This window comes from Pseudorca crassidens, chromosome 9 (assembly GCF_039906515.1).
Source record: "Pseudorca crassidens isolate mPseCra1 chromosome 9, mPseCra1.hap1, whole genome shotgun sequence".
Lineage (NCBI taxonomy): Eukaryota > Metazoa > Chordata > Mammalia > Artiodactyla > Delphinidae > Pseudorca > Pseudorca crassidens.
In genome coordinates, this window is record NC_090304.1 from 58,595,732 (window position 1) to 58,622,550 (window position 26,819).

General features: G+C 38.4%; 1 long non-coding RNA gene and 1 other non-coding gene across 2 annotated transcripts in view; both read right to left on the reverse strand.

Annotated features, from left to right (window-relative positions):
• LOC137231334 (uncharacterized) overlaps nt 1-26,819 on the reverse strand; it is a 260,868-nt gene that overhangs the window by 217,868 nt on the left and 16,181 nt on the right. The window lies entirely within an intron of this gene.
• LOC137231405 (U6 spliceosomal RNA) lies at nt 1,555-1,660 on the reverse strand. The gene has a single exon (XR_010946526.1). It is a non-coding gene; the product is annotated as a U6 spliceosomal RNA (small nuclear RNA).

A 26,819-nucleotide genomic window follows, 5' to 3' on the forward strand; every position in this document is an offset into this window, starting at 1 on the left:
TTTGCAGCCTCCCTTTAGAAATAAAAGTAGTGTTTTGTCAATGGCAAAACAACCCCAAATATCAAAGGTTTCATGATGTTGAAAACTAAGATCCCAGGAGGTCTGAGGGACTTTGAGTTAAACATACATATTCTCTTATCTTTTAAAGGCTTCAGATGTACATCCAAAAATTGCAAGGCTATCTTACCGCAGAAGCTTTCTAATGTCTTTAGTGCACTGATGAATAGAAATGAGTCAAACTGCTCTCAGGAAAATCACTGGAAGGAAGCATGGTTGTTCCTTCACAGGTATTGACCAAATCAAGAAGGGCTTAGAAAAGCACAGGGATACACATGCTTTAAACACAGTTCTCACCTTCATATGGATCTCACTGTTCCCTTGGATCTAGTCCTTCTGCCCTCACTGAGTCCTCATCATTTAAGATCTTGTATCAAGGAATCATAGAAACTCATGGCTGAAAGGGAACTTAGAAGTCATCCAGTTCAATTTCCTTTTAAAGCTTCAATTCTTTCTATAGACTATGGGTCACATGTTCATCTGGCTGGTAATAAGAATCTTCCGTGATTAGGAATTTATCATCTTCAGGGTAGCCTGGTTCGTCAGATGGTTACCACTCAGAGCCTTCTCTATCATACAGAGTTGTCATTTATTCTCTTCTAGATTCCTTTCTTCCTTCCTTCTTTCATCCTCTCTTTTCCTTAACCCTTTCTTTCTCCTTCCTTCCTTCCTTCCTTCCTTCCTTCCTTCCTTCTTTCCTTCCTTCCTTCCTTCTTCCTTCTCTTCTTTCCTTTTCTTCCTTTACAAAATTTATAACTATGCCAAGTGCTATGTGGTAAAATCTGGGAAGTCATACCTAAGGGCAGGATTAAGGTTTAATTTTCTGCTCTCAAATATCTTACCTTTTGTAGTGATAACAGGAAATACAATACTGGGGTGTGTATGTGTTGACACAGAGAAGAAACAAGGTGCTGTGGGAATATGGAAATAGGACATTCGATCCATTCTTCCATGAGACTATGCCTCCTAGTCACCTAATAAATATGGGTTAATCGAACAATGGGGAAATGCAGTGGGAATTTCTTTTTTTTTTTTTTTTGGGGGGGGTGTTGCCAGAACCCATTCCTTCTTTGACATTGAAACATTTTTCCTTAGAAAATGACTTCTCCACCTTTGTGAATAGTCTTGGTAGGATGACAAGTCAAGGTGAACAGACCCTACCAAAGGGTGGTGAAGGACCTGATATGAGCAAGGCCAACTACAATCTTTCTGTAGGGATTTTGAATCTTAAGCAGAGTGACAAAGTGATGGAGAAATCATTTAGGGTAGATATTTTTTAACTAAAAAATTTACATTGAGTCATAATTGATATACAACATTGTGTAAGTTTATGGCGTACAATGTGCTGATTTGATACATTTATATATTGCAGTATGATCACCACCACATAATGTTAGCTAATACCTCTATAAGATCACATTACTGTTATTTATTTCTTTTTTGTGGTGAGAATGTTTAAGATCAAGTTTCTTAGCAATTTTGAAGTATATAATACAGAAAAATATGGGACACTTCAGAAATTTGCATAGCATCCTTGCTAGGGATCATGCTAACCTTCTCTGTATCATTCCAACTTCAGTATATGTGCTGCTGAAATGGGCACTGGGGTAGATTTGTTATGTGTAACTTAGATAAGATGGATAAGATGGTCAAGGGTTTCCTGGTGTCCAGATTCAGAGCACTGCTCTGGTTTTGTCTATGCTATGAACTACACAATACCTTTCCAATATGTTTCAGTTATTTTTAATCTAGCAAGAGGTAAAAATCAGTCATTGTTCGTCAAATAACTAACTGAAACACAAAGGTTGTGCAACACAGAAGGTATATGTATACACAAAACCCAGAGGCATGAAAGAACCTGAAAGTGTATCTGGAAGATGAGGTTTGAGGAAAGAGGTGAGGATGTAGGGATTGAATTTATTGGGAAACAAAGATGGAGAGACCAGAAGAGAAATGCTGATTAAATATCTTATGTAATCTTCTCAAGAGCTGAGGAGTCAAGGCATCAAAGAATTTTATTCCTGATTCTCATCTCTATCCTTATTTTTATAGAAGTGGACAATAATGTCCAAAGATCTTAAACCACTCACTCAAGAATGTGGGGGCTTCCCTTGTGGTGCAGTGGTTGAGAGTCCGCCTGCCAATGCAGGGGACGCGGGTTCACGCCCCAGTCCAGGAAGATCCCACATGCCGCAGAGCGGCTAGGCCTGTGAGCCATGGCTGCTGAGCCTGTGCGTCCGGAGCCTGTGCTCCACAACGGGAGAGGCCACAACAGTGAGAGGCCCGTGTACCGCAAAAAAAAAAAAAAAAAAAGATATTACAAAAACTAATAAACAAAATGAAAACAAAAATATAGAAGTGACCACACAGAACTCTCAGTAAGAATATTTCCACAGAACTCTCAGTAAGAATATTTCAATGTCAGCAAATTTATTGATGTAATTCAATTAAAGAAATGAGCATCTCAACAGAATTAGAAAAACATTTGACAACATTCAGCATCTCTATCTGATTAAATATAAAACATCTCTAGAAAAACTGAATAGGGAACTTCCTTTACTTTTTAATGGCTACCTACTAATAACAAATAGAAAACATCACACTAAAATGTAAAAAGGTATGACGTTTACTTTAAGGTTAGAAACATGATAACTATTCCATCCATTACTAATATTGTTCAGTGTGTATTGAATAGTGCACAATGCATTAACAAAAGCAAAAGAAATGAGAAATTTAAAGATTGAAATGAGTCAAAAGTGTAATTAAATGCAGATGACAGATGACGTATGTAGGATATCAAAAAGAATCACCAGAACAACTATTGACACTAATTAGAAAATGGAAACAAAATTTCTGGCTACACATTTAATATAGGCATAACCCTGTTTTATGGCACTTAGCTTTATTGTGCTGTGTAGATATTACAAATTGAATGTTTGTGGCAACCCTGCATAGAGTAAGTCTATCAGCACCATTTGTTTTTCAAAAGCATTTTCTCACTTCCTGTCTCTTTGTCACATTTGGTAATTTTTGTAATATTAAAACGTTTTCATTATTATGATATTTGTTATGGTGATCTGTGACCAATGATCTTTGATATTACTATTGTAATTGTTTTGGGATGACATGAACCATGCTCATATAATATGGTCAACTTAACAGATAAATGCTGTGGTGCTCTGACTGCTCTACCGACCAGATGTCCCCCCTTCATCTCCCTCCCTTTTCTCAGGTCTCCCTATTCCCTAAGACACAACAATATTGAAATAAGGCCAATTAATAATCCTACAATGGTCTCTAAGTGTTCAAGTGGAAGGAGTTGCACATCTCTCACTTTAAATAAAAAACTAGAAATGTTTAAGTTTAGTAAGAAACCACGTTGAAAGCCAAGATAGGCCAAAAGAGAGGTTTCACATGCTGAAGAGTGAACTACATTGTGAATGCAAAGAAAAAGTTCTTGAAGAAAATTAAAAGTGCTACTCCAGTGAACGCAGGAATGATAAGAAAAGGAAATAGCCTAATGCTGATAAGGAGCAAGTTTTAGTGGTCTGGATAGAAGATCAAAGCAGCTACAACATTTCCTTGAACCAAAGTCTAATCCAGAGCAAAATCCTAACTCAGTTCAATTCTATGAAAGCTGAGAGATGTAAGGAAGCTGCAGAAGAAATTTTGAAGCTAGCAGAGGTTGGTTCATGATGTTTAAGGAAAGACACCATCTCCATAACATAAAAGTGCAAGGTGAAACAGCAAGTGCTGATGTAGAAGCTGCAGCAAGTTATCCAGAAGATCTAGCTGAGATAATTAATAAAGGTGGCTATACTAAACAACAGATTTTCAATATATATGAAACAGACTTATATTGGAAAAGATGCCACATAGGACTTTCATAGCTAGAGAGGAGAAGTCAATGCTTTGCTTCAAAGTTTCAAAGGACAGGCTGACTCTCTTGTTAGGGGATAATGCAGCTGGTGACTTGAAGTTGAAGTCAATGCTCACTTACCATTCTGAAAATCCTAGGGCCCTTAAGGATTGTACTAAATCTACTCTGTCCATGCTTTATAAGTGGAACAACAAACCCTGGATAACAGCACACCTGTTTACAACATGGTTTAATGAATATCTGAAGCCCACCTTGAGACCTACTGCTCAGCAAAAAAGATTCCTCTCAAAATATGACTGCTCATTGACAATAAACCTAGTCACCCAAGAGCTCTGATAGAGATGTACAACAAGATTCATGCTGTTTTCATGGCTGCTAACACAACATCCACTCTGCAGCCCATGGATCAGGGAGGAACTTCAAATTTTAATTCTTATTATTCAATAAATACATTTCATAAAGCTATAGATGCCATAGATAGTGATTCCTCTGTTGGACGTCAACAAAGTAAATTGAAAACCTTCTGGAAAGGATTCGCCATTCTAGATACTATGAAAAACATTCATTATTCACGGGAAGATGTCAAAATATCAACATTAACAGGAATTTGGAAGAAGGATGACTTTTAGGGGTTCAAGACTTCAGCAGAGGAAACAACTGCAGATGTGGTGGAAATGGCAAGAAAAGTAGAATTAGAAGTGGAGCCTGAAGATGTGACTGAGTTGTTGTGATCTCATCATAAGACTTTAATGAATGAGGAGTTGCTTCTTATGGATGAACAAAGAAAATGGTTTCTTGAGCTGGAATCTACTCCTGATGGAGATGGTGTGAAGACTGTTGAAATGACAACAAAGGATTTAAAATAGTACATAAATGTAGTTGATAAAGCAGCAGCAGGACTTGAGAGGATTGACTCCAATTTTGAAAGAAGTTCTACTGTGAGTAACATGCTCTCAAACAACATTGCCTGCTACAGAGAAATCATTCATGAAAGAAATATTCAATCAATATGGCAAACCTAACTGTTGTCCTATTTTAATAAATTGTCACGGCCACCCCAACCTTCAGCCACCATCACCCTGACCAGTCAGCAGCCATCAACACTGAGGCAGAGAACGTTTTGCCTATGTTCTCTTCTAGGAGTTTTATGGTGTCTTGTCTTATATTTAAGTCTTGAAGCCAGTTTGAGTTTATTTTTGAGTACGGTGTGAGGGTGTGTTCTAACTTTATTGATTTACATGTGGCTGTCCAACTTTCCCAGCATCACTTGTTGAAGAGACTATATTTTCTTATTGTATATTGTTGACTCCTTTGTTGAGGATTACTTGTCTGTAGGTGCATGGGATTATTTCTGGACTCTCTATTCTGTTCCATTGATCCGTATGTCTGTTTTTGTGCCAATACCACACTGTTTTGAATACTGTAGCCTTGTAGTATTGCCTGAAGTCTGGGAGGGTTAAGCCTCCTGCTTTGTTCTTTTTCCTCAGGATTGTTTTGGCAATTCTGAGTCTTTTATGATTCCATATAAATGTTAGGATTATTTGTTCTAGTTCTGTAAAAAAAAAAAAGCCATGGGTAATTTAATAAGGATCACATTAAATCTGTAGATTGCTTTGGGCTCTATGGTCATTTTAACAATATTAATTCTTCCAATCCAAGAACATGGGCTATCTTTCCATTTCTTTGAATTATCTTTAATTTCCTTTATTAATGTTTTGTAGTTCTCAGCATAAAAGTCTTTCACCTCCTTGGTGAGGTTTATTCCTAACTATTTTATTTTATTTTTTGATGTGATTTTAAATGGGATTATTATTTACATTCCCTTTCTGATATTTCATTGTTAGTGTAAAGAAATGAAACCTATTTCTGTATGTTAATCTTGTATCCTGCTACCTAGCTGAATTTATCAGTTCTAGTAGTTTTAGTGTGGAGTCTTTAGGGTTTTCTATATATAGTATCATGCCATCTGCATATAATGACAACTTTACCTCTTCCGTACGAATCTGAATACCGTTTATTTCTTTTTCTCTGACATAAATCATACCAATGTCTTCTTAAGTTAGTCTCCTAAGGCAATAGAAATAAAAGCAAAAATAAACAAATGGGACCTAATCAAACATAAGCTTTTGCACAGCAAAGGAAACAATAAACAAAACGAAACAACAACCTACAGACTGGGAGAAAATATTTGCAAATGATGTGACCAACAAGGGCTTAATTTCCAATATATACAAACAGCTCATACAACTCAGTAAGAACAACAAAAAACAAACAACTTAATCAAAAAATGGACAGAAAACCTAAACAGACATTTCTCTAAAGAAGACATACAGATGGCCAATAGGCACATGAAAAGATGCTCAACATCACTAATTATTAGAGAAATGCAAATCAAAACTACAATGAGGTATCATCTCACACCAGTCAGAACAGCCATGATTAAAAAGTCTACAAATAAACGCTGGAGAGGGTGTGGAGAAAAGAGAACCCTTTTACACTGTTGGTAGGAAAGTAAACTGGTACAGCCACTATGGAAAACAGTATGGCAGTTCCTCAAAAAACTAAAATAGAGTTGCCATATGATCCAGCAATCCCACTCCTGGGCATATACCCAGGCAAAACTATAATTGAAAAGATACATGTACCCCTATGTTCATAGCAGCACTATTTACAATAGCCAAGACATGGAAACAACCTAAATGTCCATTGACAGATGAATGGATAAAGATGTGATACATATATACAATGGAATACTACTCATCCATAAAAAAAGAATAAAATAATTCCATTTGCAGCAACATGGATGGCCCTAGAGATTATCACACTAAGTGAAGTAAGTCAGAAAGATACCATATGATATCACTTATATGTGGAATCTAGAATATGACACAAATGAATTTATCTACGAAACAGAAACAGACTCACAGACATAGAAAACAGGCTTGTGGTTGCCAAGGGTGGGGGGTAGGGGAGGGAAGGATTGGGAGTTTGGGGTTAGCAGATGCAAACTATTACATGTAGAATGGATAAACAACAAGGTCCTACTGTATAGCACAGGGAACTATATTCAATATCCTGTGACAAACCGTAAGGGAAAGAATACGGAAAACATATATACACACACACACACACACACACACACACACACACACACGAGTCACTTTGTTGTAGAGCAGAAATTAACACAACATTGTAAATCAACTATGCTTCAATAAAAAAAAAAATCGAGGCAGGATTATGCTAAAAGATTATGACTTGCTGAAGGCTCAGATGATGGTTAGTCTTTTTTAGCAATAAAGTATTCTATAATTAAGGTATGTACATTTAAAAAAACATAATGCTATTGCACACTTAACAAACTACAGCATAGTGTAAACATGAATTTATATGCAGTGGGAAACTGAAAAATCTGTGGGACTCCCTTGATTGTGATATTCTCTTTGTTGTGCTAGTCTGGAACCGAACTTACAATATTGCTAAGGCATGCCTGTATATACAATCAAGAGTATGCCTCTATACCAATAACCAACCGTAACGTGCAGAACATAATGAATTTATATTACAAAAAAATACTCTAAAGTATCTAAGAATTAAACTAAGAATAGACAATCACTTTAAGAAGATAAAAATATATAGTCCTAATAAAAGTGTAAGTAAGACCTAAATGAAGGAATGAATAAGTAGATAAATAAATAAATAAATATTTTTACTACATGTCGGGATATAACTACTTAACGTTGTGAAGAGGTAACCTCCCTAATTTAATCTAGTAATTCAAGGTAATTTTGTTCAAATTTCCAGTGGGGTTTTTGGAGGACCCTGGAAAGTGTTTTAAAAGTATAGCAAACACTAAAATTATATTGAATAATAAGAACAAAATGGGGGACCGGCCACATATTATGAAATATTTTAGGACACTTCTGCTTCTAACCAAGATGGAATAACAGGGATTGCATTTATTATCCTGTCTGAAACAAGTGACCAGAGAGAGACAAAAAAATATCAAAGAAGCATTTTCAGTCCTCAGACATCAGTCAGTGCAGGACTGTGGCAGTTGGGAAAGCCCTGTGGCTGCCTCCTCATTCTTCCTGGAGAGTGTTTCCAGATCAGCGCACTATGAATAAGAACCCAGGTGGATCCCTGGATTGAGGAGCCACAGCTAAGATTCTGGGGTCCCAAAGTGGCTAGAGTTTTCAGTACACACTCCTGGGGAGGGGAGAGGAGAGCTTCTCAGAGAAAGCATGCTGAGCCTTCAGCATGAGTTTTGATAAGAACATGCCTATAGGGAAAACACAGAAGGCTGGGAAAGAACAACCATGAAAGACTAGACCATTCTGGGGCTTACTGGTGATGCTGATGGATTAACCACCATCCTGGGGCTCACACAAAACCACGAATAGGCATTTTACATCAGTGAGTCAATAATCAGTTGTTTATTAAAATGTGTTAGGAGAAACGGATTTGGAAGCCTTTCTTAAACCACTTATGAAAATAAACTTCCAATAAATTCAAAGTAATAGAAGGTTCCTGAAAATGCCTGATTGTCCTTAACGCATTGGGGTTTGGAAGGAGTTCTCAAACAAATTAAACACACATATACAAAGGTTTAAAGGAAAAGTTTTTGGATTTGATTAAAAGTAAATTTTCCTATTGTACAAAGAACATCACAGATAGATAAAAGGCTGCTGAAAATACTTTAATTAACTAAACCTAATAGAAATAATATTCAGAAAGTAAAGTACCTTTTATGAATCAGAAAAATAATATCTAATAAGTATAATAAGTAGAAGGTGAGATTTTAATGACAGTAATAGTAAAATAGATTTGTATTTTTACAGTGACAAACGTACAATGATACCTATTTTATGTTTAATTTTAAATCTGTTTGAGTAATAAAAATATATTTTCAAATATAAAGTTACAAAGAGATACTTATAGTGAAAACTCTTCCTCCCCTTCTAGTTCCCCAGCTACATAGTTCCCCTGCCTCTGCCTCCTTACACAGTGGTTGTCAATTTCTTGTATCTCCTCCCAGAAACATTTTACGCATTACAGAAGAAAATAAAAATATTTTAGTTTAATGATATTTCTTGAAGATCATTCCATATTAGTACTCATAAAGCCTCTTCATCTTGTGTTTATAAACTGGTTCTAGTTGCTACTTGCTGAGTTGGTCACTATACCAGCCAATATCACTATTGGCTGATTCAATTATGGAATAGTTATGTAACAAAATGCTATGAAATTGTTAAAAAGAAAGTAAGGGTTCTTTCCTCATAGAAGCTCCCCCTTGCTTAGCCAATAGCTTCTTGTATTATGCATGAGTGGTAGCCTCTATCTTTGACACCTTTCACTGCTTCACTGTCACTTAGAATGATGTACCAAAATATAAGCTCAATAAGGGCAGGGCTATTTTTCTATTTTGTTCCTAGTATCTCCCCCAACAGCTTGGACATTGCCTGGTCAATGGGAGGTTCTTAATAAATATTTTTAAATGAATATCCTGATACTGACCACAATTCACAATGTACAAGTGAATCTGGAGAATGAATTGCTGCAATTAGAATGGCTGGGTCTAGAACTGGAGTTTTGAAGGTTATTGCCAAACTGCTTCCATATAGGTTGTACTAACTTAACTACTGCCAACGATGAAAAGACTGTTCTTTCCTCATAGATTTGCTAACATAGTGTTTTAAAATGTCAGTAGTTTTGTGAAGCTGATAGAAAATATTAAAGTATCAATATTAAAGTATTATTTGTGTGTGTATGTGTGTATACTACTACTAGTTACCACTTTATAGTCATTAGGTGGGTAAGAATTAGAAATTATTATGATATAAATGTGAGGAAAAGTGCTCTTATGTTCTTCTAGAAAAGCTATAATCTGCTAGAAAAAGATGCAGGCATTTTAGAGAGTAAAATTGAATAACTTTTTGAAATTGAGTATGTAGATACTCTAAGACAACTATTAGCCATGCCAGTGATTGGTTTTGGAATAGTATGTGATTGAATCTCAGTCAATAAGGCCTGAGAGAAAACCTGCTGAGAAGTATCTAGAAATAATTTCTGTAAGAGGGGACGTACAGAAAAGATATTTGCACTTCTGTCAACGGCTGGCCTGTCTTGAAGTGTTTCCTGGACAGACAGTACGAAAACATGAGGTCTGTTATTCTGGTTTCACAGAGCAGTAAGGTAAGAGCATCTTTGAGGACATGGGTGGGCCTTGGAGGTACCCTAACATCCAGACTAATATGATAATGAGACAAGAAAAGTTGTTACTGATTAAACTGTTGCAGTTGCTGTTGTTTTTCATTTATGTAGCCAAGACCACCCAAAATGACAAGGGATTCATTTAGTTATGTCCATTTTCCAGATGTTTAAACTGAGACCCTTTTCTGGGAAATGCCTACATTTACACAGTTGGAACTAAGCCTATAAATAGGTTAGCTGGATATCAGGTAGAAATTGCTAGCTGAATAAGTAGAAATAGATCTTCCTCAGGTGTGACTATCAAATTCTGAAACTAGCCATAATGTTTTATTTGCTTCCATATTTGGTCCACCATGCTGGGTAAGTTCCATAAGAAGACCCAGTAGAGAGGCCTGGGCAGTAGAGAAAAATGATCTAGATTTTCATCCTGATCCTTCCACTACAGGCTGTATGATTTCAGATAAGCCATTGAACTTTCTTGAGCTTCAGTTTACTCTTCTGTTCCATGGAGGTAACAGGATTTCTCTGTCTCTACAGGTGTTGGGAGGCACACCTGTTTTATAGCTGGGATTGCTCGGGACACATGATATGCAAACTATAAAATGTTATATTCCATCAAGAGGCAACTTTACTAATTTTTTGCCCTTGAGAAAATCATTTAGATTCCCTAAGCCCTAGTGTTCTCATAATGACTGGGAAGATTTAGAGCAAAACAGATATTCTCTAGGTTTTGGGGGTCAGTTGATTTTTATAGTATATATATATATATATATATATATATATATATACTTTCTCTAGTTTTCTAAACAGAACATGTATTATTTTTTGCAATCATAAAGAAAATATAAGTATTATTGAATATAATTATAGAAGCTTTTCCCAGCACAGGTGACTTGTGCTCCCAGTGTGTTCAGGCTTGATAAGGAAATTGTTTCTCCTAAGGACACTTTAATTTATATGTTGCATGGATCTATGTAAAAGGCAAGAGGGTACCATTTAACACAAGACTGTTTAGACACACTCTGATTTTAGCAGCCTAGCAGCCCAGCAGCCCAGAGCTAGGAAGAATTGGAAAAAAAAAAATGTGAAAGATTTCTATGTTAGGGCATATTTTATAACTCTGTATGTTCTGTAGAATAATTTATCTTTTCAGAAGCAATTTTACAAGTATTAACTTGCGTTATATGTACTATTATTGTTTACCGTAGTTAGGACAGGTGTTATTATGGTTGCTTTGTTCTTACTGTTGATGGTTTTTTCAGGAAACCAAATGTCCAAAAAAATTAATTAGCCAAAATCACAAAGCTGTAAAAAGGTAAAGAATGATCTTAAACTCAGGTTGGTTTCTTCTAAGTGAAGTGAACTGTTCATTCAAAGAGTAATGAGAAAGATAGCTAACAGTTATTGGTCCCCTAATATACTCTATGTATATTAATTTAAAACTGCATAATAAGCCAATCAAGTAGGTCCTGTTTTACATTTGATAAAAGAAACTAAACCTGAGCAAGTGAAGAGATCTGCTTAAGAGCAGACAATAAATGCTGTAGAGTTGGATTTGAACACAGGTTATCTGGCAGCAAAGTGCATTCTTTGTATTCTTTGCCCTTTGTGCCCAGAATAAGTGATCACACTGCCATCTTAATGTAAAATAACTAGTTAATCTGCCTTCTTCCTCTTCATTTCAGCATGGTTCTCTGCTTCTCTGAATCCCTCTGGAATAACTATTGTATTACATAATTTTCAATTTTGTTCCCAGACAGAATCCAGTCCCCTAGACTGTAGTATAATAAGGCAAAGAACATTGAACATACTGGCCTGGCCTAGGTTAAAGATCATGTTCTGTTGCTACTGTCTGTGTGCAAAAATCACTTGAGGAATTAATTAACTACTCTAAGCCACAGTTTATCAGTATAAAATAAGTGGATCAGCAAATCTTCTGCTCATATCACAGCTTTATAGTGAAGACAAAAGTAGGTGACAGATGTTTACCTCTGTAAACTCTAATTTTTATGAAAATATATATTTAATTCACTCACAGTAATATCATTTATGACAAATTTATTTACTATAATAATATAAACATTCCTATTCAGGGCACTGAGCCTGCTTGATTTACACACGTTATCTTCTGTACAACTACACTGAGAGATGAATGAAATATTCCCCATTTTGCATATGAGGAAACTGAGGCTTGAGTTGTTTGAATAGCGTGTCCAAGGTCATACACTTGTCAATAAAATATTTTCTTTCTCTGTGATAACCTAATTTATATGAACCAATGGCACAGACTAACTCCACAGGGGGAGAAAAAAACATGGCAGCAAATGGTATTCATCCTGAATAATTTCAGAGAAATGTGATTTAATGATACTGTTGTGCCTCTATGCCAACATACCGCTTCTATCTGATATGAGAGGGAGATAAATACCAACCAGTCTCTGAAGGCAAGACTGGATAACTTGACCAAGCTGAGGAATTAGCTATTTGCTTGGGGCATCAACAAAGAATTTTCATCACTGCTGCTCAACCTCTTATATCCAGTATTCCTTCGTTATCTCAGATGCGAGCCACAAATGCTTGTGCTGTTTATTCATTAATTCATCTGCACAGGAAATCTGTCCTCTAGGAGGGTCTTTTAAAGGACAGACTATTAATTTTAATCATAGCAGTAACACAATTTGGATTTTGTTTCTCCTCACATGTCACTCATTCATTCATTTATTGAATAAATATTTATTAAGCATGAATTACATTTAACACACTTGATTCAAAGACCATGAATAAAGATACAGAACACTAAGGGGTGGTTTACAGACAAGGATTAGTGCCCGTCCCCCATTTTTTTCCACCTGGTGTGCAGGAATCAAAAAATCACCACATCTGAGACTCGTGAAGAGATCTGTAAGGCCAATTACTCCAGCCTCTGAACACACATTCTGAATTTTATCATTTTAGCTGTGAAATAAGTGGTCTGAGATCAGTGGCTCACAATTCACTGGTGCATGAACCAGTGACAAGAGAGCAGAATCTCTTGGGTAGTGTACTAAAATTACAGATTTCTGTTCCACATTTACGCCTAGAGATTCTGAATTAGTAAGTCTGGAGTGGGACCCAAAACACTTTATTTTTTCTCCTGATGTGTTATTTTAGAATCCACTGTCTATATCAATACCTATTACTTTTCAGGAAAATGATAAAGTTAATGTATAAATATCTGTGTGAAGTATAAACTTTACATATAATTTGAGGGCTCATGGAGTTATTCCAGCCCATTTAGGCATCTTTTGGTGGCTGCAGGCAAGATTAAGAACTCTCGGTCTGGACACATTCCCTCATCTCGCAGGCTTTAGAAGAAAGTCTAGGTGCAGGATGGACCCCGATAATGTCTGAGCAAGGAAGGGAAACTGAGGCCTAGAAAAGTCGAGACTTGCCCCAGGTAACTCAGTAATTGCATAGTGAGAGTTATTCTTCCTAGGGAAAAGTAGTTTCTTTACATTCTCTCTTTATAAGGAAAGATTAATCAGATTAATCAAAAAATTACTAACTGTATTCGGTTAAGGTGATCACGTTGAAGAAAATTAAAAAAAAAAAAGATTCAGCAGGATTTAAGGATGGGCAGACTGAAAACCTGCCGGGCTTAGGGAAGCACAGCTTTTGAATACTCTTTTTTTTTTTTTTTTGCGGTACGCAGGCCCCTCAGTGTTGCGGCCCCTCCGGTGCAGAGCACAGGCTCCGGACGCGCAGGTTCAGCGGCCATGGCTCACGGGCCCAGCCGCTCCGTGGCACGTGGGATCCTCCCGGACCGGGGCACCAACCCGTGTCCCCTGCATCGGCAGGCGGACTCTCAACCACTGAGTCCCAGGGAAGCCCAGTTTTTGAATACTCTTGCTTTGCGGTCCTGAGCTGGAGGGTTTGGGATGTCAGCTAGGAGACAGGATGCAGGCTTCAACTAAGCACTGATGAACGTTCAAGGTAGTGGAATGAGGTTATACGGAGTGACATCAGTTGACTTTGTGTGGGTTACACTGTCTCAGTTTTAGTTTTAGGTGAGAGAAATACAGAGTGCAAGAAAAAGAGAATGTCCATTGCATAATGATTTAAAACCTGAAATAGGACAGTATGAGAACTAAAGATTTTGGCAACTGAACTGATCAGCCTCTCTAACATGCTAAGCTTCAGAAGAGTGAGTTTAAATGCACCTCCCTCCCCACATACACACAGGCACATATACAGAGAGAGAGAGAGAGAGAGAGACAAGTGTTATAAGAGGCATATGTTTCTGTGATTACTAAGAAATTGAGATAAAAATAAATCCTTAGAGTGAGTGAGTCTTTAAATAATCACGCTAAGACTGTGGATATTATCGGTAGGTCCTTCCAAGGCATTCTAATTTAGGTTATACTTGATTTTAGTAAGTAGTTTTCCAACTCCTGTTGCCATGGAGACCTTAAGGTTTCAGAGAAAGCATATTAGAAGGAGCTAGGGCTGAGGAGAGGGAGTGGCCAGGGACAGAGAAGGCACTGTGTTCCCACAGAGCAGCTCTGCCTTATTTTGTTTTAAATATTGAGATTTTTGCATAGCATTTGTTTGAAAAGTTCTGCTATTTTTTTTCAAGCATGGAAGTCATTGCTTAAAATTAATTTCCTAAAACATCCTTAATCAAGTAATGTCCAAAATCCCCTATGCAAATCTGATATAAATCTCTAATTCATTTACACTTTCTTGAGAAAGCCTAAATATCCCAGCTATGCAATCTGGGTGGGGTACCATGATAATCTAGAGTCAAATTTCATAGAGAAATAATCTCTCATGGGTGTGCCTTAAAATCCAACCTCCATATATTGGTGTCTCTAGTGTCATATTCCTCAAACCCATTCTGGAGGAAAATATCTCAGGGGACTTTTTAATTGGGGAGAAAGTGATCAACCGTTTTCAAGTTATGCCCTCTCTGCAAGTAGCACACAGTAATGGTGACATTGGTCTGGGATCAGTCAGTTTCTAATCACAGCTCTACCATGAACTAGCTCCATCTTGGACAAGGCAGTTTAACCTGCAAGCTTCATTTTTTCTAATCTGCCTAATAAGGCTAATATCCTCATTTTGCAAGATGGATGTGAGAGTTAAATACGCTAGCACAGGTGACTGGCACTCAATAATCTCAAGTCCCCGTCAGAACCTTGTGGAGAAAGGAGGAAGGTGGACAAAAGATCTCTCATATGACAACTTTGAGAACCCCAGCTGGCTAGGTTGGCTGGCAGAAGAGATCAGTGCAATGGCTTTGGGAAGGAAGGTGCAGGGACAATCACGGGGTCAAATGTGTGACCTCCACACTCCTTTCCAGGTCTCACAACCAAGCATTCCTGGGTTTGAGGACAGCAGTCACCAGGCCTCTAGCTTTTGTAAAACTCTGAGAAACATTTGCTTGGTAAGTAGACACTTTCCCCCCCAAAGAGAATGGATTCAAACTTGATCCAATTAAAGAAATTAGTTTAAAAAATTTTTAAAGTACAGAAGGAAATTTTCTCTATACTCTATACAAAGTTCCTTACCTAAATGACATCAGGGTTCATACCAATAAGGATTCTGAGAAGAATATAAAACAAGTCGGGATTCAAAGGAGACCCAGATTCATGGCGGAAGCAACAGGGAGGCATGAATGCTAGCTAATTACCACAATGGGGACTGCTGTAATTAGCCTGCCATTTAATTTCCTGGAACACATTTGACAACAGTAGTGGAGTTAAAAAAAAAAAAAAAATTCTGGTGGAGGGCCAAAATTACCAGGGCTCTCTTACTGATATAATACTAAGGAATTGCATATGAATCTTAATTGTTTGAGAATTCCAAGGTGGCATTCTTGCAAAAAAATAATTTTTAATTTTCTGCTTTCATCCATCCCCTTTTGGGAATTGTCTACCCTGTCCTTAATTGTCTACTATACAGTTTTATAGCAAAGAAAAATAATGTTTTCTGCTTTTCATAGCAATTGTTACTTCCATATCATAAAACTGATCATGCAGTAATTTTAGTGCCTTTTTATTTTCAGAATCATCCTATGCATTTTAGGCATCATAAGGGCAGGCATTGCATTTTATTATTTACCATCATAACTCTAGTGCCTTGTATTGTTTATATTTGAATGTTGGCCATTTAAGTGGGTGTACAGTGGTATCTCATTGTGGTTTTATTTTCTTTCTTTCTTTTTTTTTTTTTTTTTTTGGCTGCACCGTGCGCATATGGGAACTTAGTTACCCGACCAGGGACTGAACCCAGGATCCCTGCAGTGGAAGCACGGAGTCTTAACCACCGGACCACCAGAGAAGTCCAACTTTCATTTCTTTGATGAGTGATGATGTTGAGCACCATTTTACATGCCTACTGGCCATTTGGATATCCTGTTTGTGAAATGTCTGTTCAAGTCCTTTGACCATTTTTCTATTGAGTTGTACCAATTGTCTTAACTGATTTGTAGGGAGGAACTCCTAATATATTCTGGATATGAGTTTTATATATATATATATATATAAAGTTCATATATATGAAACAAATATATTTTTTCTACTCATTTTTTAAATCATTAAGTGAAAAATTACTTATTGCATATCTAATATTCTAAGGACAATGCAATTTTGAAGGATTAATAAGGGTTATTTATAAATTATTTATATATGTTTATAAGAAAAGAACATAGTAAAGTTTATGACAAGAAATGGCTAGCTGTGAAGAAATACAGTAGCTTCCTGCCTCTGAACAACCTGTAATCTCTCAGCTAGACATTTTGAGTATCAAAGTTATTTTATAGTATGTTATTGCAGGCAGAACATTCTTCATCGTTATAGGTATGAGGAATTTTCTTGAATGTTAAGTAGCTCTAAAATTGTAAATCGGAAATACATCTTTTAAATATGTATTGGGGGATACATATGCTCTTAGTAGTTGATAAATAATAAACTTCTCTTTCAAAATAATTTATGATGAGCAAGATGGTTTATTCATTAAGTAGCTTTTAACACTCAAACTATCTCTTAGTAAAGAAATTCCAAAGCTTTTTGTTCCACAAATGTCATTTAGTCCCACAGATTTTTTTTTTTTTTTTTTTTTTTAGGTATAATTAACTTTTGACTTATCTTGCAAAGGTATAATGGGGGTTAGCTTTTTACTTTGACAGACTAACAACAGGTAGATTATATGGGCATCCCATTAATGAGCATAAATGAATGATTGTTAAGTGATGAATCAGTTTCCCTCCAGTTGAAAGAGTGGTATCTAACAGAAGTAGTATTAGAAGTCAAAGCCTCTTTCACTGAATTAATTAATTAATAGAATAACCTATTCATTTAGTCAGTCAATCAGTAAGTCATTCGGTCAGTCCATCAACAATATTTATTAGCTCAAACTCTGTGCAAGACCCTATACTGTACATTGAGTAGGCACAGAAGTACACGAAGATGGGGTCCTTCCTCTCCAAGTCCTTATAGTCTAGCATTGGAGATAAGCTATGCAACTCAAATTAAATATACAAAAGTATATGTCATAAGCAGTTTATAGATAAAGGCCTATGACCAATTAAAGAAGAATTCAAACTCATGGGAAGATGGTATCTTTGAACGGAGCTGTGGAGGATTGGGACGTGAAGGGAGGAGGTCTATTTCTAAACTGTTTGATGCAATAGCCTTATCCACCTGTAAATATTTACATTCAAATTAATTAAAATAAGAGAAAATTTAAAATTCAGTTCCTTACCTGAACTAGCCTCATTCTAGCTCCATCAGTAGCTACACTTGGCTTGTGGCTCTCCTATTTTTTCTATTTTATCTGATATGAGTATTGCTACTCCAGCTTTCTTCTGATTTCCATCTACATGGAATATCTTTTTCCATCCCCTCACTTTCAGTCTGTATGTGTCCCTAGGTCTGAAGTGGGTCTCTTGTAGACAGCATATATATGGGTCTAGTTTTTGTATCCATTCAGCGAGCCTGTGTCTTTTGGTTGGAGCATTTAATCCATTAACTTTTAAGATAATTATCGATATGTATGGTCCTATTACCATTTTCTTAACTGTTTTTGGTTTGTTTTTGTAGGTACTTTTCTTCTCTGGTGTTTCCCACTTAGAGAAGTCCCTTTAGTATTTGTTGTAGAGCTGGTTCGGTGGTGCTGAATTCTCTTAGCTTTTGCTTGTGTGTAAAGCTTTTGATTTCTCTGTCGAACCTGAATGAGATCCTTGCCGGGTAGAGTAATCTTGGTTGTAGGTTCTTCCCTTTCATCACTTTAAGTATATCATGGCACTCCCTTCTGGCTTGTAGAGTTTCTGCTGAAAAATCAGCTGTTAACCTTATGGGAGCTCCCTTGTATATTATTTGTCATTTTTCCCTTGTTGCTTTTAGTAATTTTTCTTTGTCTTTATTTTTTGTCAATTTGATTACTATGTGTCTCAGCATGTTTCTCCTTGGGTTTCTCCTTCCTGGGACTCTCTTCACTTCCTGGACTTGGGTGGCTATTTCCTTTCCCATGTTAGGGAAGCTTTCGACTACAATTGCTTCAAATATTTTCTCAGGTCTCTTTCTCTCTCTCTTCTCCTTCTGAGACCCCTATAATGCGAATGTTGGTGTATTTAATGTTGTCCCAGAGGTCTCTTAGGCTGTCTTCATTTCTTTTCATTCTTTTTTCTTTATTCTGTTCCATGGCAGTGAATTCCACCATTTTGTCTTCCAGGTCACTTATCTGTTCTTCTGCCTCAGTTATTCTGCTATTGATTCCTTCTAGTGTATTTTTCATTTCAGTTATTGTATTGTTCATCTCTATTTGTTTGTTCTTTAATTCTAGGTCTTTGTTAAACATTTCTTGCATCTTCTTGATCTTTACCTCCATTATTTTTCCGAGGTCCTGGATCATCTTCACTATCATTATTCTGAATTCTTTTTCTGGAAGGTGGCCCATCTCCACTTCATTTTGTTGTTTTTCTGGGGTTTTATCTTGTTCCTTCATCTGGTACATAGTCCTCTGCCTTTTCATTTTGTCTATCTTTCTGTGAATGTGGTTTTTGTTCCACAGGCTGCAGGACTGTAGTTTTTCTTGCTTCTGCTGCCTGCCCTCTGGTGGATGAGGTTATCTAAGAGGCTTGTACAAGCTTCCAGATGGGAGGGACTTGTGGTGGGTAGAGCTGGGTGTTTCTCTGGTGGGCAGAGCTCAGTAAAACTTTAATCTGCTTGTCTGCTGATGGGTGGGACTGAGTTCCCTCCCTGTTGGTTGTTTGGTCTGAGGCGACCCAGCAATGGAGCCTGGAGGCTCTTTGGTGGGGATAATGGTGGACTCCCGGGAAGGCTCACGCTAAGGAGTACTTCCCAGAACTTCTGCTGCCAGTGTCCCTGTCCCCACGGTGAGCCACAGCCGACCCCCACCTCTGCAGGAGACCTTCTAACACTAGCAGGTAGGTCTGGTTCAGTCTCCTATGGGGTCACTGCTCCTTCCCCCGGGTCCTGATGCACACACTACTTTGTATGTGCCCTGCATGAGTGGAGTCTCTGTTTCCCCCAGTCCTGTCAAAGTCCTGCAATCAAATCCCTCTAGCCTTCAAAGTCTGATTCTTTGGGAATTCCTCCTCCTGTTGCTGGACCCCAGGTTGGGAAGCCTGGTGTGGGGCTCAGAACCTTCACTCCAGTGGGTGGACTTCTGTGGTATAATTGTTCTCCAGTTTGTGAGTCACCCACCCAGTGGTTATGGGGTTTTGTTTTATTGTGATTCGGTATGGTTATATGTATATTATCTACAGGTGACCCTGGAACAACAAGGGTTTGAACTACGTGGGTTCACTTACACATGGATTCTTTTTTTCAATAAATCCATACAGTTTTACACAGTCTGTGAGCTGATCAGCAGAGGGCTGATCATGGGGCTTGAGCATCCATGGCTTTTGGTATAGGTGGGGGGTCCTGAAAGTAATCCTCCTGGGATACTGAGAGACTGTATTTATAAATGTGATCATAGTGTTCTAAGTGTGTTACTTATCTTATTTAAGAGCTATTTAAAATTCCTAACAACCTTATGAAGAAGAGATGAGCATTTCCACCTTCTTTTAACAGGTGAGAAGTGTGAGGTTTTACATTTTTCCAGTATTTGCCTAAGCTCACCCAATAACTATGCAGTGAACCAGGATGTGAACCCAGGTAATCTGAGTCCAGAGGTCACCTCTAATGGGGAATGAACTGCTCATAGATCTCTTTGGTTCCAAAGCCCATGCTCATACTTGGAAAAGAGAAATTTTAATATTCAATGACTTGACAGGCTGTGGAAAATAATTAGAAGGAAAGAATTAAACCCCAGGGTATCAGTGACATTCATTTAGGGATGCACCATAACTTTATCCTGACTTCATATTGTCCCCTGAATAAAACCCAAGATCACATGATCATTTCTTTGACATTACTATATTGAAAAAGGTCTGGTGTCTACTACATGCATTAGTCCTAGAATTAGAAGGCAGAAGAGGAGCAAAAATGGAAACACGTGCCAAAGACAGTGTAAATGAATGGACTTGGAGGAAGAATGTCCATGTGACTGTACAGATCGGAAAGGGAGTTTTCAGTAACACATGAAGATGATCACAGCAAGCTCGGGGTTCCTGTACCTTCTACTGTCAAGTTTGGAATTAACACTCTTCAACTTGCAGTCAAAGAAAACACTTCCTTGAGGTAGCTGATTGGCAATTTGCCTCCAGTAAATGAGTGATATTTCTAATCAGTGGCAAGTGGCTGAAAATTCAGGATCCTTCACTCTGACTCTCAGGCTTCACAAGAGTGGGAGCTGATGATGCCCAGGGACAAGGGCATTTGCTCAGCTACACCCCCGCTGTTCATGGTCCAGCCCTTTGTTATTTGTTAGAAGCTGACACATTTCCCAAGCCTGAAATCTCAGAATTAGTCTCTGTCCTCCTTTTCTTCTCTTCTAAGCCACACTTCATCAAACCTCATCCACTTAACACCCTAAAGAGAGTTAATCTCTTCTCACCAGCCTCACTCCCTCACCCTCAGTCTATCTCTTCCTCATATTTTGCCTCAGTCATTCTAAAGTCTTCCTAATCTGGTCTCTAAATTCCCCCTTTTCCTGTTACATTGCAATCCATTCTCCACATTGTACCTGAGTAGTCTTTATAAAATGCAGATCTGATCATGTAAACTCCTTGATTGAAAACCTGTATTAATACCAATTGATCTTTGATACTGTCTGAGTTTCTTAATATGGTTTCCAAGGACTTCATGATTTGATCTTCTGTTTTCATCAATTGACACTCCCCTTTCTCTGTGACCTTTCCTGTAACTCTGAGTCAACTGTTCTTCCCCAAAACATACCAAGCTGTGTCATAACTCATACCTTTGAAAAGAGTGACACAAATTAAAAAGTTTACTTACTGTATTTTCAGTTTTATTTTCACATATTAATTTGCTTCCTGTACTCCTGTTTCAAACCTCAGGAAATATATAACTCAGACACTTGGGATCCAAAACCAAGTCATGGCTTCCTGAAAGATAGTCTCAGCCAGGCCAAGACAGAGACTTCTGAAGCAAGATTTCAGACACATCTCTGAATCCAAGACTTGAGATGGAGCTACCTGCAGTCAGGACACTTTTGTTGCTTAAGAGCATATAGGTGTTGCTCTTGTACTTATTTCTTTTTTTTTTTTTTTTTTTTTTGCGGTATGCGGGCCTCTCACTGTTGTGGCCTCTCCCGTTGCGGAGCACAGGCTCCGGACGCGCAGGCTCAGCGGCCATGGCTCACGGGCCCAGCCGCTCCGCAGCATGTGGGATCTTCCCAGACCGGGGCACGAACCCGTGTCCCCTGCATCGGCAGGCGGACTCTCAACCACTGCGCCACCAGGGAAGCTCATACTTATTCCTTGATGCTAAATATCCTTGATGCCTATCAGCTCCCTGTTCTGGCAGGGACAGACTGACAACACATTTAATAGCTACACTGTGCCGGCCAGGCATCCTCCCATCCTTGCTCTCCTCTCTCCTCTGAGGAAGGCACTACGGGCCACTGTGAAAATGGGGCTCTTGCCAGAGATGACAATTATCAAGCTCTTTAGGGGCCACAACTTGGTCACATGGTACTAGAAATCAGAGGCAGCCATGAGAACAGACATGGAGGCAATGCTCTCTTCTTCTACAGGTTCATTCACTTTCCTCTTGCACCATCAGAGGAAAAGATCACAAAGACAAAAGATGGCTATGTAAAAGCAACGTGACCAGAAACAAGGGGGGACTGGTTACTCAAACTGGGTCTAATGGGAACTTTAACAAGGGGGTTGAAGATGGGAGGAGAGCCATAAGCAGTTGTAAAACTGAGCCGATACAGGGGTGCCGTATACTCAGACTTATGCACATAAGGGGACTTTTGCGCATGTCCTGAATGAGACACTTCAGGCCACAGGTGATGCAACAGAGAAGAGCAAACATGACTCCATATTGAATCTATCCCTTTAAGCTGTAACTCTGCACTCTGTTGCTTGTGCTCTGTTGCAAGTGCCAGTGCCATGTGTCATTTCTTACACTCTATGAAGGGCAGCAGTGAGAAATAGCCGTTGTGTGTCAATCACGTAGTTCTTGAGAAATACAAGAAGTTGCGCATCTTTGCCATGCTGACTTTCCAAGGATATTTAACAGAGGAAGAGTGGGCATATGGAGTTGGACAAGAGACTGCATTTAGATCTTAAATAAAGCAGTTAGGACCTGGAGTCTTCCCATATGGAGAGACAATGTGGTATAATGGAAAGAACATGAGCACCAGATGATGTGTCAGCCCAGCCTCGCTCTACACAGAGTCATCTGGCAATGGGGTGATGGCTAAAGTCCAGGGTCACACCCTCTCCCTGTTCTCTTCCCTCTCCTTCTGCCCCCCTCCCACCTACTTCATTAGCATAACTGTATATTTCAATCTGTTCACTCTTGTCACCCAAACTGCCAATTCTGGACAATTTGTTTTGGTGCTGGATAAGTCAGTTAGCCTTTCTGGACACCAGATTTCTCATATTTGAAAGGAGGCGTGGGAACAGATGGCTGCAAACCTCCCTTTGAGCCTTCTGACATTATGCGTGAGAATTTCTATTCCTCAAACTCCACTCCCTTGAGAGCTTTGACTTTGGAGGATCCAAGGAGGGGACAGTTTTGCTCTGTATTCAGCAAGTCACGGGTTTGGATTTCTCACTGGTAGCTTTCAATTGTGTTCAAACGGCCAGAAGAGAAATGCTGTGGTGTATTTATAAACCAGTGACTAATGTGACGTTGAACACTTAAGAGGCAACACCATGCCAGACACAATGGCTGAGTATTCATTAGAACATTTTTATCTCAAAGTTAAACGGTAAAATGTTCAGAAGGCTTTCATGTGTGACTGATCTTAACCACAAATTGTTGTTCCAAATTATGGCCCAGTTTTCAGTTTGGTGGAACAATGCCTAAGTCCTTTCTCTCACGTGAATTTTTAATTTTTTTTTAGTATTATTAAACATCCATACCCACAATGCAAAGTGAATGCCTTTTTCTCCATGAAGGGGAAAACATTCAAAGAACTGCTCTCCTTCTCACACAAGTTTGCTCATAAAAACTCCTCTTTCTTTGATATTGGATTTGTCGACTTCAGCACCAAACTGAGTAAGATGACTTTTAGGACATGATGAAAACTTTCTGGTTGGAAGTACAAAGGGAAAGAGCATTTATTAATCATTCAGTATGGGTCTGGCACAGCATTCCCAGAATCCCAGGCATTCACAGAAAGCTTGTTAAAGGGATGGATGAACAAACACACGCATGGTAAAGGCACGCTGCAGAGCTTTCGCATTTAATGCCCAGTGCAGGCTACTCTGATAGGCTGCAGGACCTACACTAGAGGAGGGAAAGGTGCCCAAGGTCCCCTAGCTGGTAAGTGGTGAAGCAAGAATTTGAATGGATACAAAGCTCATTTTTGAGGGGGAAAAAGTGGAACATAAAGACACTTTCTCATGACATAGATACAACTATAGTATTGGATTTGCTTTTACTCTGTTGGGGACATGATGTGCCTACAGATAATATAATAGACTTTAAAGAATGCAGGATTTGAGATTAGAGAGATAGGAGTCAAGGACTCCTGCCTCTGCTTTTAGTAGCTGTGTAACTTTGGGCAAATTCATTGACACCAAGGCTCAGTTTCCTGATCTACAAAATAAGGGTCGCAATACCTAGAAAGGTCTTTCTCAGGATCAGAGAAATTATGCACAGAGTAACCCCATATATCCTGATGCCTTTTGGTGTTCAACTAACAGCAGCTATTATTACGACTGTAGGTGCTGATTAAATATTTTGTGAATGGTAGCCTCGATGACACGAACGTTTAAACAGCTCGGTACCATTTCAACTTCTCAAAAGTGAAACAACACACGTAACCTTTTGAAACCTCTAATGAGCAAGTGAAAGTGAAAGTTCTGGCACTAAAAAGTCATGACTGTAAGAGAGGTAATAATTAGTGCGAGCTGTCTGAAGTATCACTAACTTGACTTCTAATTTTGTTTGGGACAAAGGTCTTCACAATGCATAATCAGTTCAAACCCCTAAAAGAAAACAGATATTGCCTGAGCTGCATTCATACATCCTTTTCCTTACTGCTGAAGTTCCTTGTTATGGCTCTAAAGAGCTCCCTGCACACTTCTGTACCTTTCAGGTGATTTTTGTTTTGTGCTTAGCCGTCATGAAGTGAATAACATATCTCACATACCTTCTTGGTTTTTGTATCAGCAGCTCTTTCAGTTACACACCCTGATGTGCTAGACCTGCCTGCTTGACTGAGTGTTGTTGCTAATGGGGTTTTTTCTGCTTATCTTGCAAGAATGGAGAGCTGTTTTGGTTTTAGTTTGTATGCAATGGAGCTAGTTAGCCCTCGGTCTTTCTTTACACACATAAACACTAAAATAAGAGTGCTGGATGGTGTTGCCAATCCAAAGGCTATAATTGGTATGAACATGTAGACTTTGATTATATTTAAAAGTAGACAAAAATCAAATTTAAACTCTTTTGCCTAATGCTTGAGAAAGACAGAAGCTGGGGGAGGCGGGGAAGCAGTGTGTTAATGAAGAGTGTAACGTCTGAAGACAAAAGTCCTGGATTCAAGTTTTAGCTAAGCAAGCCATGATCATTTTCCTTATCATCATCAAAACGATTATTACAACAAAAACAACAAAAGCAAACAAAACAACAGCTGTCCCCTTTGTGCCAAGTACTGAACTAGCCATTTTAAATGTCTTATATCACTTAAACTTCACAATATTAAGAGAAATATACTATCTTTATTTATTTTTTTTTTAGGTCAAAGATTGTCAGGCAATGGTATTGTGACCTAGGTCTCTCAAGTGGTAAATGACAACCAAGATTCACACATGGATGGTCTGACTTCAAATTCATGCTCTTTTTACTGTGTCACTCTACATCCCCACTCATATCCTACATGGGTAATCATGTTTAGGTCACATAAACTCTCTATATCTGTTTCCTCATCTGTGTCGTTGTTAGTAGTAACTAGATCACATTATTATTTGTGGATCAATTACAATAATACATAAAAGTAGTCACTGTCTGCTGTAATGTTATGCAATTAATGATGAGACTATTTTTATCCCTTGCAAGAGATACTGTACTCCTGACATTTTTTAACAGCAACAATATCTGCAACCTCCCTCCCCAGGATACAGAAAAGTTTTGCCCCCAATGTCTCATTACTTCCTCCCCTTTTTACTTCATACAGTCACCAAACTAGTTCTGCCCACTGGTAGATATCTGAGGGGCAATTCCTCACTCTCAAGACTACAATGGATAAAAGCACACTGGAGGGTAAGTCCTGTTTTTGTCCCTGTTTACACCAAGCTCCTCAGCAAGGGGATCTAGGAAGTGTCGGTAGATAGAACATGGGATGGAAGTCGGAGTGGAAAAGCCAGTGTACAAAAAGGGGGATACAACTCATCACAAGGACATCTGCACCTGGGACAAAGAATATTTCTGTTTCATGGACTCTGTTTCCCCCTTTTCTCCTTTGTCTGCTGCTCCGTGTTCAGCCTGCCAGTAGGGGATGCTAGAAGGAGACTACAAGTTTGGAGAAGGAAGAAGGGACTTACTGGCTCCCTCCCATCCTCCCTAACCCACCCCTCTAGGTCATCACAAAACACAGAGCTGATCTCCCTGTACAATGCAGCAGCTTCTCACTAGCCATCCATTTTACATTTGGTAGTGTATATGTGTCAATGATACTCTACCACTTTGTCCCAGCTTATCCCTCCCCTGCTGTGTCCTCAACTCCATTCTCTACGTCTGTGTCTTTATCCCTGCCCTGCCACTAGGTTCATCAGTACCGTTTTTTTTAGATTCCATATATGCACGTTAGCATACTGTATTTGTTTCTCTCTTCCTGACTTACTTCATTCTGTATGACAGACTCTAGGTCCACCCACCTCATTACATATAACTCAATTTCATTCCTTTTTAGGGCTGAGTAATATTGCATTGTATACATGTGCCACATCTTCTTTATCCATTCATCTGTTGATGGACATTTAGGTTGCTTCCATGTCCTGGCAATTGTAAATAGTGCTGCAATGAACATTGTGGTATATCTATCTTTCTGAATTACGGTTTTCTCAGGGTATATGCCAGGT